Source organism: Lytechinus variegatus, chromosome 16 (assembly GCF_018143015.1).
Source record: "Lytechinus variegatus isolate NC3 chromosome 16, Lvar_3.0, whole genome shotgun sequence".
Lineage (NCBI taxonomy): Eukaryota > Metazoa > Echinodermata > Echinoidea > Temnopleuroida > Toxopneustidae > Lytechinus > Lytechinus variegatus.
Window position 1 is genome coordinate 31126913 of NC_054755.1, and position 12073 is coordinate 31138985.

The window sequence follows — 12073 nt, forward strand, 5'->3', positions numbered from 1 at the left end:
AACAGAGGGTCGTGGGTTCGAATCCCAGCCATGGCGTAATTTCCTTCGGCAAGAAACTGATCCACGATGTGCTGCACTCGACCCAGGTGAGGTAAATGGGTACCGGTAGGAAGTAATTCCTTAAGAAGCTGTTTGCGCTATGAACGCCGAGCTTAGCCGGGTAATATAGGAGCGCCTTGAGCACCTAACAAGGTGGATATGTGCGCAATATAAATATCCTATATTATCCTATATTATTATTATCATGTCTATATTAGCGCACACCCTCACGAACATCTAAGGATTCGGCGACACGACATTTGCTCCGGCGATCATTGCTCCGGACTTTCTTTATAGGGTTATGGTTGCAAAAGGGTTTATGTTAGGTTTAGTCTAGGGTATAATGATAAATCCAGAGTTGAAGTTGGTCATGTGTGGAATTTGCAGCGGAGCAATTGTCACCGGAGCATACGTCATGGAACCAAGAATTCATCGAATTTAAAGATAAATTCGAGTATTGGTAACGATCTCAAAATGACTTTTTACCGAATCTAATATAATGACCACCCAAGTGTCTGGTTGTATGAATAAAAAATATGTGCCGAAGGATTCTGGAAGAAATTGTGTAATTGCTGAGAAATAAGCAAAATAAGCGCGGATTCGGTCACTTCCGTCGGGTCTTTATTCCAACAATAATCATGATAATGATACACTGTCCCACGTGTTCCCATCTGTGTTGGTGATCTTCAGTGTGAACATTTTTCAGCGTAGATTTCAAGATTTCACAAAGTTCAGTTTATGTAACTGTACCAGATCTAGATCCTCGATGATATACTGACAATTAAGCCTGGTTTTACAGACTTTCTCATGAAATCAGTGTTTACTGCAACTACTGGCATTTCTCTTTAAGGCGCTATAACCGAGTGGACTACAGCACCGACATTACACGTGAAAGTCCTGGGTTCGGAACCCAACTACGGCACGACAAGCAGTTGCTCGTTTACGTCTGTCAGATGGTGACACTGATGGAGGAGGGTGCTTGGGGCCACCCCCACCCAGAAAAAAAATCACGACCAAGGAAAACAAGGAGAAAAGGGGGAAGCGTGAAATATACAGTATGTCAAAATCTATCACCAAATTAGATTTCTGTTGTTGCTGTTGTTGAAACGGTCGTGTCTTTTGTTTTGCATTTGGGCTTTCTTCGTCCTCTTGAATTTTTTTGGAAAGTTTCTTCTCCCTCATTTCTATTTTGCCCCTGTCAGAAATGGATGATGACGTTTACTGTTGATCCAGACGTAATAATCATATATGATTGGTACGCGTCTGCAAAAAAAACATCACCAGCTCCCAAACCGACATACATTTTCAAATGTCTTATTTTCATACTCGAATGATTTCAATGCAAGCCTTTTGATACATGTATTTCAAAAGTAAATCTTTAGGATTCCAATCAAATCCAGAATTCGATCGGTCCTTAACCACAGTCGATCTTGATTTATACTAAATCCACGCTAATTTAGAGGGAAAATTACCAAATGTTTAAGGAATTTGGAATGCCAAATGCTCCTTTTTAAACCATGCTTGCATGCAATTGAAGGGTATTATTTTGGCCACCTATAATTATATTTATGAATGGATTGATGCTTCTTTCTGGAATCCGTTCATTGTTCAAATGAGAAGCCATAATTTACATGCACATAATAAAAAAGGCCGTTTAAAAAAACAAGGTTAAGATATGAAGGTCCAATGTTTCAGAAGCCATGTCTGTTTGCGTCCAAGAATACTGCCTTTCAACACGGGGATAAACAAAGTTGACGTGATGTAAAGTGGAACAAATATTTCTGAATTAACATTGAAGGAAGCCTTAAATCACGAATATACAAGTGGTTCAATTCATTTAAGGTTGTAGGAAAGTGATTATCTTTGCAAATGACAGAAAAGATTACCTTTACAACTGAGAGAAAAGTGTAAAAAAAAGTGACGCCCTCATCACAAACATTAATTCCTAAAGGGATGATCTATCCTCATGGTTGAGTATTTAATTGCGGAGTATTTCGCTGAGCAATGGCTGATGACATTGTGTTGGTCCTTTCTGATGTCACAATAAAGTCAGTTGTGCCTTGGAAATTGGTTTTATCTGTCACTGGGGACTACATGAAGCATTCACATAACCATGCTAAACTTAACCCATTCTCTTCTATAACTTGATTGTCCCGATATGCATAAACCTATATGAATGACAGAATTCAGAACACAATGAGTTAAAATGTAGATTCTTCACATGAACGATACCAATATGAAGTCCAGTCATCCAGACATGTTTGAGCTGACAATGATCCTTATCTGGAGGACTTTGGTCATAATTGGACTCGGTTGTCTTTCATGGGATCACGTGTTATTCCCTATGTTGTCTTATATTGGTGTTTGTTATTAACGAACCATATTGTTTGCGTGATAATTGTTGTCCATGTTAAGACAAAATCTGTCATCGGCGTTTACAAGAAACATGAACTCGATACATATTCTCGAAAATAATATTTGTTGTAAATCGACTTGGTCTAGATGGATTGGGCTTTTTAAATGATTTTTTTAATTCTTGTTATTTGATTTACCAAAGTCCATTTTCATGAAGAATAATATCATCTTGGTGTATTTGACGTTGTTCTCATCGGTGATCCTTTAAACGCTAGATTCCTGGCTACAGCCTTTGCTCAGATTCTTTACTTATCACAAAGAACAAATCAAACAAAGTTTTGAATACCTCCAGACGAATTGGTCAATTTACCTTTTTCACCCAGTTCATACGCCGCATATAGAAACCTTTACAAATTCTTGTTAATATTTGTTCGGCCTTTAGGCTGATAACTACCCGTCACTAGACATTTAATCAGATTTTCTTTTATTTTGGTTAGTTCCCCTCAATAAAATGATTTCAACGAAAAATGCATTCACAGAATGATTGTGAATAATAACGTTTTGTTAGGGTTCAGTAATAGCAGCATCCACTGGGCTTGTGCTTCATTAAAAGGATGTACCGCTTTACTTCATGATAATCATATTTCAAAAAACAAATGTAAATATGCGTTTTTATAACAAAAGATTTTGATTATTTAAACGGAATAACTCTCTTAAAAGGTGAATGCAAAAAGTTTGCTATGCTCTGTTCAAATACGAATGTTATCATGGTCATCCAAATTAGATTTTATTATTTGATCAGATGAACTAAATACAACAAATCGAATAATAAGCTTTTTAATGAAACATTTCGTGATAAAAAGTCGCATGCATTAATTCGATAAACAAAATAATGAAAAAAAGTTTGAACATGCAAACAAAAATATCTATAATACAAAATATAAAAGATGTCATCTGTTTTATTTGTATTATTTTATTTATTGTATCATTTGCCGTACGTGAATAATTTCGAATTATTACTACACAAATAAGACCTAGAAGGGGAAGCGCATACAAAACTCGACGGTTATCACAATTATCAATTACACACGACCCCATTTATTGTTTGCTGGTCCAAAATCAAAATGTCTTATCTCAATAATTGCCTCGGAGTTCGCCACTTGAAGACGAGAAATAAAGGCACGTAGAGCAATTTCACACTTGTGTCGTTATCTGGGTGCAAATAATCATTCCTTTAAACAACATGAGGTTAAAATGATACACACCTGGCCATAACACCTGCATGAACGTGGTAAGTCATATAAGTCAGCATAGGATCATTAAGCAATATATTCACTGCACTGTCCCAATTGTGTCTGGCATACTCTCTTTGGGGAAATAATATAAAGCTTTTAATTGTAAAACTGAAGAAACTAGAAGGCCAAATTCCACATGCGCATGGGGCCACCTTTTCCATTTCATTTCCTCTTCCATCCGTCTACCTGTCTCTCCTCACCCCTCCCCCATCCTATAGTCCTCTTTTGTAACAACGTGGTACACTCTTGAAATAGTCGGGCAAAAAATGGCAAACTTTTAACCAACCCTGGGCAACATACTGTCCACACAACTAATGCTTAACATCTGTCAAAATTGGGTAATAAAATCTAATTGGGTAATGGATTTGCTCAATTGGAAAACAATTCCCAAGAACATTATTATACCTCACCTAACATAGTGGACGTGGTGGATAGTATGTTGCCTAACATTTTAAGTGTGTAAAACACTAGTTTCTTCCATGAGGAACTTTGTGGAATTCTGTGAAATTGTGTTTATTTTTTTACCTGATTGCTAAGAAAGCATGAATCCTTGTTTGTTTGTTTGCATTTATTTCTGCGTTCAAAAACACAATACAAAATTATTTATAATTACAAAATACAAAATAATTCATAATATAAACAATGTGGTCATATTACATAATAAATACAAATAAGGGTGTGAGTATAAATTAATCTTTTATAAATGTAAACATATACATATAATGTAAAAAATGAACGCAGGAGACCGCCATCGTGAGCGGTTAGGCTTGAATTGATGGCGGCCTCACTTGAATTGATGGCGGCCTTGTAAGCAAGCAACCACATGACCGACGGTTTAAATTCTTATCCGAGGGACCTAATGAGGATAGATGCCATACCAAAGGGCACTAGCACACCAAATGGAAATCGAACCCGGGTCACCGGAATCCGAAGTCCAAGCTCTACCGACTGAGCTATAAATAGGAAATTCAAATTTACGGGCATTTCTTTTATTGACACCTCAAACTACAACACTTGGAATCTAGTGGTCTGGGCCTACATACGTTACGTTTTGCCGTTCTCAGACAAACCTTTGGCCACCCTTATGCATGCTCATTTGATATATCAAAAATCATATTCATCATGATCTAGTTTGCGTTGATAATAGTTCGGTCGATCATCGAACAAAGTATTCACATAGTCACTAACAAGCCACGGAAAAGCCAGTGTGTTTCCTGCTACTTTGTAAAAAGGCGCCAGGTGCATTGCACGGATGACAAACTATATTTCCGATACCACTCGTCGATATTATCGATCCACCGACCTGATGATAAGGTCAATCACAAGAACAAACTAATAAAACAATTTGTCCAATGCTGCATGTATTGTCTTAAAGCCTATCCCAGACAATAGTTGATTCTTTTTACATTGTATTAGTAAAATTGCTATGAAATCAAAGAATGTGTCATTGTAATATTTTATGACATTTTCAAGAGAATGTATCGAAATAAAAGAATATTCATTCCCGGACGTGAGCAATTCTTTGAAATAGCTATATAAAGATTTGACTATATGCGACATAAGGTAAATCATGTAGTTGGTAGGTTAGTGTTAAAACATTTGATTACCGTTATGATCATTATATTAATAATTAATTCAATTAAAGAGCTGCGACTAGAAATCGGAATAATCGTCGAGTGGGCCTAAATAGTTTTCTGCCATCGTTACTAGATTTGTAGTTTCATAATTGTACACAACTTTGGTGTCTTGAGGCCTGAACGAGTGTATTATGGGTGATCAGGTCGGTTCCAAACAATGTATTATCAAAATAGGTTTCTGAAAGGATACAATGTTTTGGTGCTCTGTCTCGCCATTCCTTTCTCAGGGCACTGTCGTTCATGATCACTCAATAATCAAATTACCTTGTTGCAATCAATTGCCTGCAATTTTCAGGTCCCCAAATCAAGTCATGAAACTCAATTCAAATTTGCAATGAAATTATTGACAGCTGGTCCGTTTCTGGTATCAACAAAATATAAACAAATTTCCTTTTTAGTTAATCATTTGTGAAATTAAAACTGTAATTTGCAATTGATGGCAAATTACAGTATTTGTAACATCCCTGTTATATACATTTAATTGCTTAGCATTTAGTGGCATTATTCCATAAGAAAAGCGATAGCTTACGACGCAATTATGGTAATGAAGTGTCATTACACAGGCTGTGTCGCAAAATCTCTCTCCATAATTCCAAGCAAGGACGTGACCATAATGCTTAATTATATGTATCACGTAAACGTTACCGGTAAATTACAGTATATCAGCGTGTGCACAAGGAATTTGCGCCGCCAAGGCTGAAATCAGGCCAATCAATAAAACACATCTACGATTTCCACGCAATCTTCAGGCGAGATAGTGGCATCGCCATTCGCGCCTAAAATCAATACGATCCCGCGCGCGATTGTGTGACCAATCGATCGATATTAAAGATCATACCGTCGGATCAATCAATGCCCCATAGTCTGTCATTGAAAGTCAATGCACTCTTTTTATGATTTATATGTCACTTTCGTTAAGTTCTTTATATCCAAAGTCAAAACAAGATTAATTGTCTTCTTTATTTAAACCATTTAGTCCATTACGTTTCAAAGCTACTTTGGTATTGACCCATTTTCATCTATAAGCTTAACACTTTCTATGCGTTGTCCATCAGTAAGACGTGTTCCTCAGGAAGGTTTGAGCCCAAGGGGGGGGGGGGCACTTACGTACAATAGAAGTTCGGGGTACGTGTGGCCCTTCCGATCCCTTTTTATGCCTTGAAGATCCGAAGGGTATAATTTTTACCCTTTTTCATTAACCATATTGACCAACCCGCCCCCTTCTAAATCCCTCAATTCATGCGTAAGTTCTCGAAGACCTCCATTCCACGTTAAATTATATTTCCCAAGCACCCCCATTTGCAAAGGGCCATCGAATTCTTAGGCAGATTTTAAGGCCACACGCTCCTAACCTTTCCAAATCTGAGCCCCCCCCCCCACAAAAAAAAAATATATATATATATCACTCATTATTGCATTCACACCCGTAACATATACACACACACTTGGTGTCGTGCTATATCAAGGAAAAGTGTTATTCCTCTTTACAAGCTGTAAATCCGATAAAAAGCAGCTGGAAACAATATGCAGGCGCACTGTATATCATAAGTTGAAATGGAAAATCATATCAAGGAGAAATATGACGTAACCATCATCATGTTATAGTCATATAGTCGTGAACATTATTGCTTCGCTAATTCATGTGGAGAGAAAAAATGTGTACTCACGTGGCATGAGAGTATCAACATGAAAATTGATTAAAAAATATCAGTTTTCGCCCCCCCCCCCTCCTGCATCTGAATGCATGGGGAATTGATAGGCCTGATTTAAAGGAAAAAAACATATTTAAGCTCGTGAAGGGCTGCTACCTTAAAACTAAACAATTTCGAACCAAAAGTTCGAATGCATTATGGTCAAACGACAAATGTCCAAAGGTCTGCATCGTTCTACAACGGACCATGGTCCAGATATGTGATTCGGTGGCGTATACAAATGGGGTTGGGGCACTGGACCCCCCCCCCTTCTACGACTAAGAAAAATAGAACAAAGAAAGCAAAACGGGAAAAACGTGACAATGATATCATTTTTAAACAATGTCAGAATCTATTACAAAATCAGATTTTCATGCTTAAAAAGTGTTTCGCTCTCTCGTAACTTTGTTTTTGGATCATGTGTGCTGAGGTGATTAACGAATAATTGTGACAGGTTCATTAGATTTATTGCCAATTTTAAAATTTAAACATCCCTCAGATAAGTTTAAACTTTAGAGTTATCTTTCTTTGGTCTGCGTTAGTATAATGAGTTCATTGTCTACGTTGTGTTATTTAGATTGAAATGAGTTCTGGACATTCGAATCGAATGACAAGGAAAACGACCCTAACCTTTGAACACGTAGGCACCTGGAAAGCAAAGCTAACAGAGTAATGTCCCAGGTAAATGATACGGTGATAAAGGCATATTGTGTTTGAAATAATGCAAATATTATTAAGCACTTACAAAAAAATTAAGTAGGGTCATCACGGGCATAACTGTATTCTATTTCAGAGATAGGAGAGAGCATGTTTCACAAAACGTTATACATGTTATAGGTAGACCCACATTAAAATCTGGTATAACAAAACTTTAGAAACAAAAGGACCGCTGCATACACTTTGAAATGTCTTAAAGGCATATATGCTAACGTTGTAAACATGCAATTTAAAAAAAAATCAAAGGAGAGATCAAATATGTACATGAATGCCTTTCTATCAACCGAAAAACTCTGAATCCAACAAAAACATCGAAAGAAATACTTTTAATACGTTATAATTGAGGTGTTTGACACTGAAACGCACCCCTCCTAAAAAAAAGAAAAAATATTCTATAGCATAGACCATCAATAAAAAGATGTAACAGTGAGGTAGTACGCATATAGGTTAACTGGGCATCATTGAACGGCATGAGGATAAGTACTACAATCATGGACAAAATCGTACGGCAAAACTTCAAGCCAGGGTGTTTTTTGAAGGGAAAATATTTCAAAGAGGGAAATGAATTGGTAGAAGAGAAAGAGCACTGTCATGACTGTTGAAAAAAAGAACGAATTATTAAAACGGACGAATATTCGGATATTCTCATGAAAAGAAAAAGGATCATTATTTTCATTGACTTGAAAAAATACATAGGGGCACTTTGCACTGCCATAACCGTTTCGAGTCGTTTGTGCAATGCTAGGTATGAGAAAATGCCCGTGTGTGTGGGTGTGTGTGTGTGAGTAGACGCACGTTGCGTATGGGTGTGTACGTGGGCGTTTTGTGTGTGAAAGGTTATACACTACAGTGTGCCTGTATATTAAGAGAATTAATGTATGTTTTTGAAATGTTGAAATGAGTGATGTGAACGTAGGGAACCTTATAAACGTAACGAACTTTATGCCCGTTTGCGACGTTATTAATAAATAATCGCTAAAACTTCAGACGCAAATTAGGCATGTTAGGTGAAGAGTCCATACGATAAACTGTCGATGTATCATTAGTATTGCCTACTCGTACGGTCCACTCATCACATGGCCTACCTTCATTTAGCCTAATGCCATTCCGTCCATAAACAGTTCGTCTAACGACCATTTGGTCCAATAATCCATTCGTCGAATCACCAGTTCGTCTATGACCATTTCGTCTCATAACCAGTTGGTCTAATACCCATTTTCTTTTCATTCATTTCGCCTAATTAACACTTTGTCCAATAATGATTTACCAACTACATGGCTTTCAGTGGACCAACTGGTTATTAGACGAAATGGCAACTGGGCAATATGGCATTTAGATCAAGTGAATAGTAGACGATTTGATGTTAGACCAAATAATAACAGACGAGTTGATAATTGGACGAATTGGCATTAGACCATTGGAAATAAACCGTCCACACGACCTCGAATATGGCATGGTCTTATATTTATACCAGGAAAGTGTTACATCAAAATTTTCATCCGACAAGTTTTCAGATCTGACAACTTTCCTTGATTCAGATTGGGTTAGAAGCAGTTTTACGAAGGTGACTGTCCGATAAAACAGGACTTGTTGGATAAAACGTCTGACAAGTCCTTTCATGAATGCTCTGAAGGACTCAATTTCTAAAATAGTTTAATGTTCAGTCGAAATGTCATAGAACACCAGGTGTTTCCACACATCACTTAACCTCGGCGAGAGAATGTAGGTTGCACACCTATTTATGTTCAATCAAGAGAATTCAAATCGAAGTAGATTTAATTGACCGTTGTGGGAGGTTATTCTCGTAATTATAGCTTTGAAAGTCAAAAATAATTGGCTATGGCATTGTGTTTGGGAATTAGATGTTGTACCAGCATGCGTTTGTTTGTAAATGGTCGGCTGAACTTGCGAGATGACTTTCCGCCCTACTTTCTTTTTTCTTGTTCAAATGACTGGACAAAACTTATCGGGAATCCTACATTTAACCTCGTCAAGTCATACACCCCGAATGGACTTGACCGAAGGAAATAAAGTCACTCGCCGCGAGATCAAATGAAATAGGCCATTAAATATTTATGAGCAATGAATATGGCTCTTCAATTTCGTTGTCAAACTAGAGAAGAGAAAGAACAACGATAAAGACAATGAATCAGGTCGGCTTCAGGGGGAAAAAATTAAACAAGCGATTGCGACATGGCTTTCGCTTAAAAAAACATTATCCGCGAAGAATCATAGAATATAAAATAGAAATACAAAGATTTAACTCCCGTAGGAACTCGGCAGGACAGCATTTTTTGCTGGTAAATAACCAATTACCTTTGGAAACATTTTACGTCTAGGTTAATCAGTCATAGTGGCTGACGTAATAGACGACAGATATCACTCTTGGGCCTTTTTATCAAAGTGGAGACAATGGCAGAGTTGGGATTCGAACTCACAACCTTGCGATTATGAGTCCAATGCTCTAACCACTGGACCACACGACCCGTCACTGTAGATAAAATAAGTATCATCAATTACTTTACGAGAAAAATCCAAAACTTAACGACAAATATATATAAAAATATTTCGTAAAGTAATTGATGATACGTTCTAATTTCCTCTATAGTAAATATTTGTATATATATATATATTCATATATATAAAACTATATATATATATATATAAAACTATATATATAATAATATTTATAATATTTATAATATATATATTTATAATATATTTATAATATTTATAATATATATAATATTTCGTAAAGTAATTGATGATACTTACTAATTTCCTCTAAAGTAAATCTTTGTATATATATATATATTTATATATATATATAAAACTATATATATATAAAACTATATATATATATAACTATATTGGCTTTGAAAGCATTACCATTTATCTTCAGCATATTTTGTTACTATTAGAGAAGCCAATACGTGAAACTTTAAGATATTTATATATATATATATATATATATATATATATATATATATATATATATATATATATATATATATATCGTCCGGGAAACTAAGTTTTCAGAGTTAACTATGTCTGCGGGGAGTTTATTCCAGTCGATTTGACAATTAAGCTCCCCCAAAAAGGGCTTCACTACAAACGACAAAAAAAATAAGGTCCTTTGGTACCGAGAAATTTGACAAGAAAAAAAAAGCACTATACATTGAAGGCATGCAATTTTGGGGTTAGCTTCAAAATGCAAAGGAGTTTAAATCCCTTTCCCCACCGGTGCCTTTACGCTAACATTATAAGCAATAAGTCGTTAGCATTAACCATTAATTCATTGTACACATATTTCCTGAATTGTACGTTAATACATGTACATCACCCGATGTTTGTATAAATCTATTGTGAAAAAAGGAGAGCAGCTGAACTCCCCCATATCAATAATACATCCGAGGTCAACTCGTGATCAATTAAAAAAACATTACTTTGCTTTGCAAACTTACCTATGCTGAAATACATTTGGTAGTTGTCGCGAGGTAAAACTATACCATAATCTTTTTGATTTCCAGCACAAATTAGGGTCCATATAACATTTAGCATTTTCGATTCCCCTGGCCTATCAGTTTTTGTTAACTGCAGTAGCACCAACGTATTTAAAATGCATGCAAATGCTTTCCTTTGCCGTCTGCGATCCGTGCGGAGTGCAGTGGAATTCTCCACAGAAGTTGTTTGCAACCCCTTTTTGTTGCTCGGAGAAATATGTGCGGGAATTTTGCGCACGGTATGTGCGTGCGGAAAGGTGTGTTTATCAGTGAAACACAATAGCCCCTACACGTGAGTATTACGTAATTGTATTATGTGCAGTCCGAATTTGTCAATGAAAGTCCTTTCTTTAGTTCTGGATTTCACAACATGCCCTACTTGCAGTCCGAAATTGTCACTGAAAGTCCTTTCTTTAGTTCTGGATTTCACAACATGCCCTACTTTTCCATTGATCGAATGTTTTCTCCGCTTTGAGAAATGATTTGATTTCTACCACACTGGTCGATCTCCCTATAAAGGAAGTGGGTATCAAAACCCCTTTTCCTGCTGAATAGGGTTTCGCAAGCAGAAAAGTATCAGATCTACAGGAGGGGGGGGGGGTCAAAGGATAACTGCCCCCGCCTATTCCTCAAAGTACAAGTCTACCCCCCCCCCACCGTAAGTAAAATGCGTACAATAACTGTTAATGCAATGTGGATATCGTCGGCCTCAAAGCCAGTACCATCAGTGAGCATGTCTTTTCATCTATCCGAAAATTACCCCCCCCCCATGTATCAGGTCACGGATATTTTTTTCTTCGGGGGGGGGCATTGGTGGCAGAGCCGAGGATTATTCT

The 12073-nt window shown here is 36.8% G+C and overlaps 1 protein-coding gene across 2 annotated transcripts in view; it reads right to left on the reverse strand.

Moving 5' to 3' along the window:
- Positions 1-11441, reverse strand: part of LOC121429465 (histamine H2 receptor-like) — a 33044-nt gene extending 21603 nt beyond the window's left edge. For both annotated transcript variants that reach the window (XM_041626482.1, XM_041626481.1), the window contains exon 1: positions 11199-11441. The gene's annotated coding sequence lies outside the window, so the exon portion shown is untranslated. The remainder of the gene's footprint in view (positions 1-11198) is intronic.
- Positions 11442-12073: the final 632 nt, after the last annotated feature.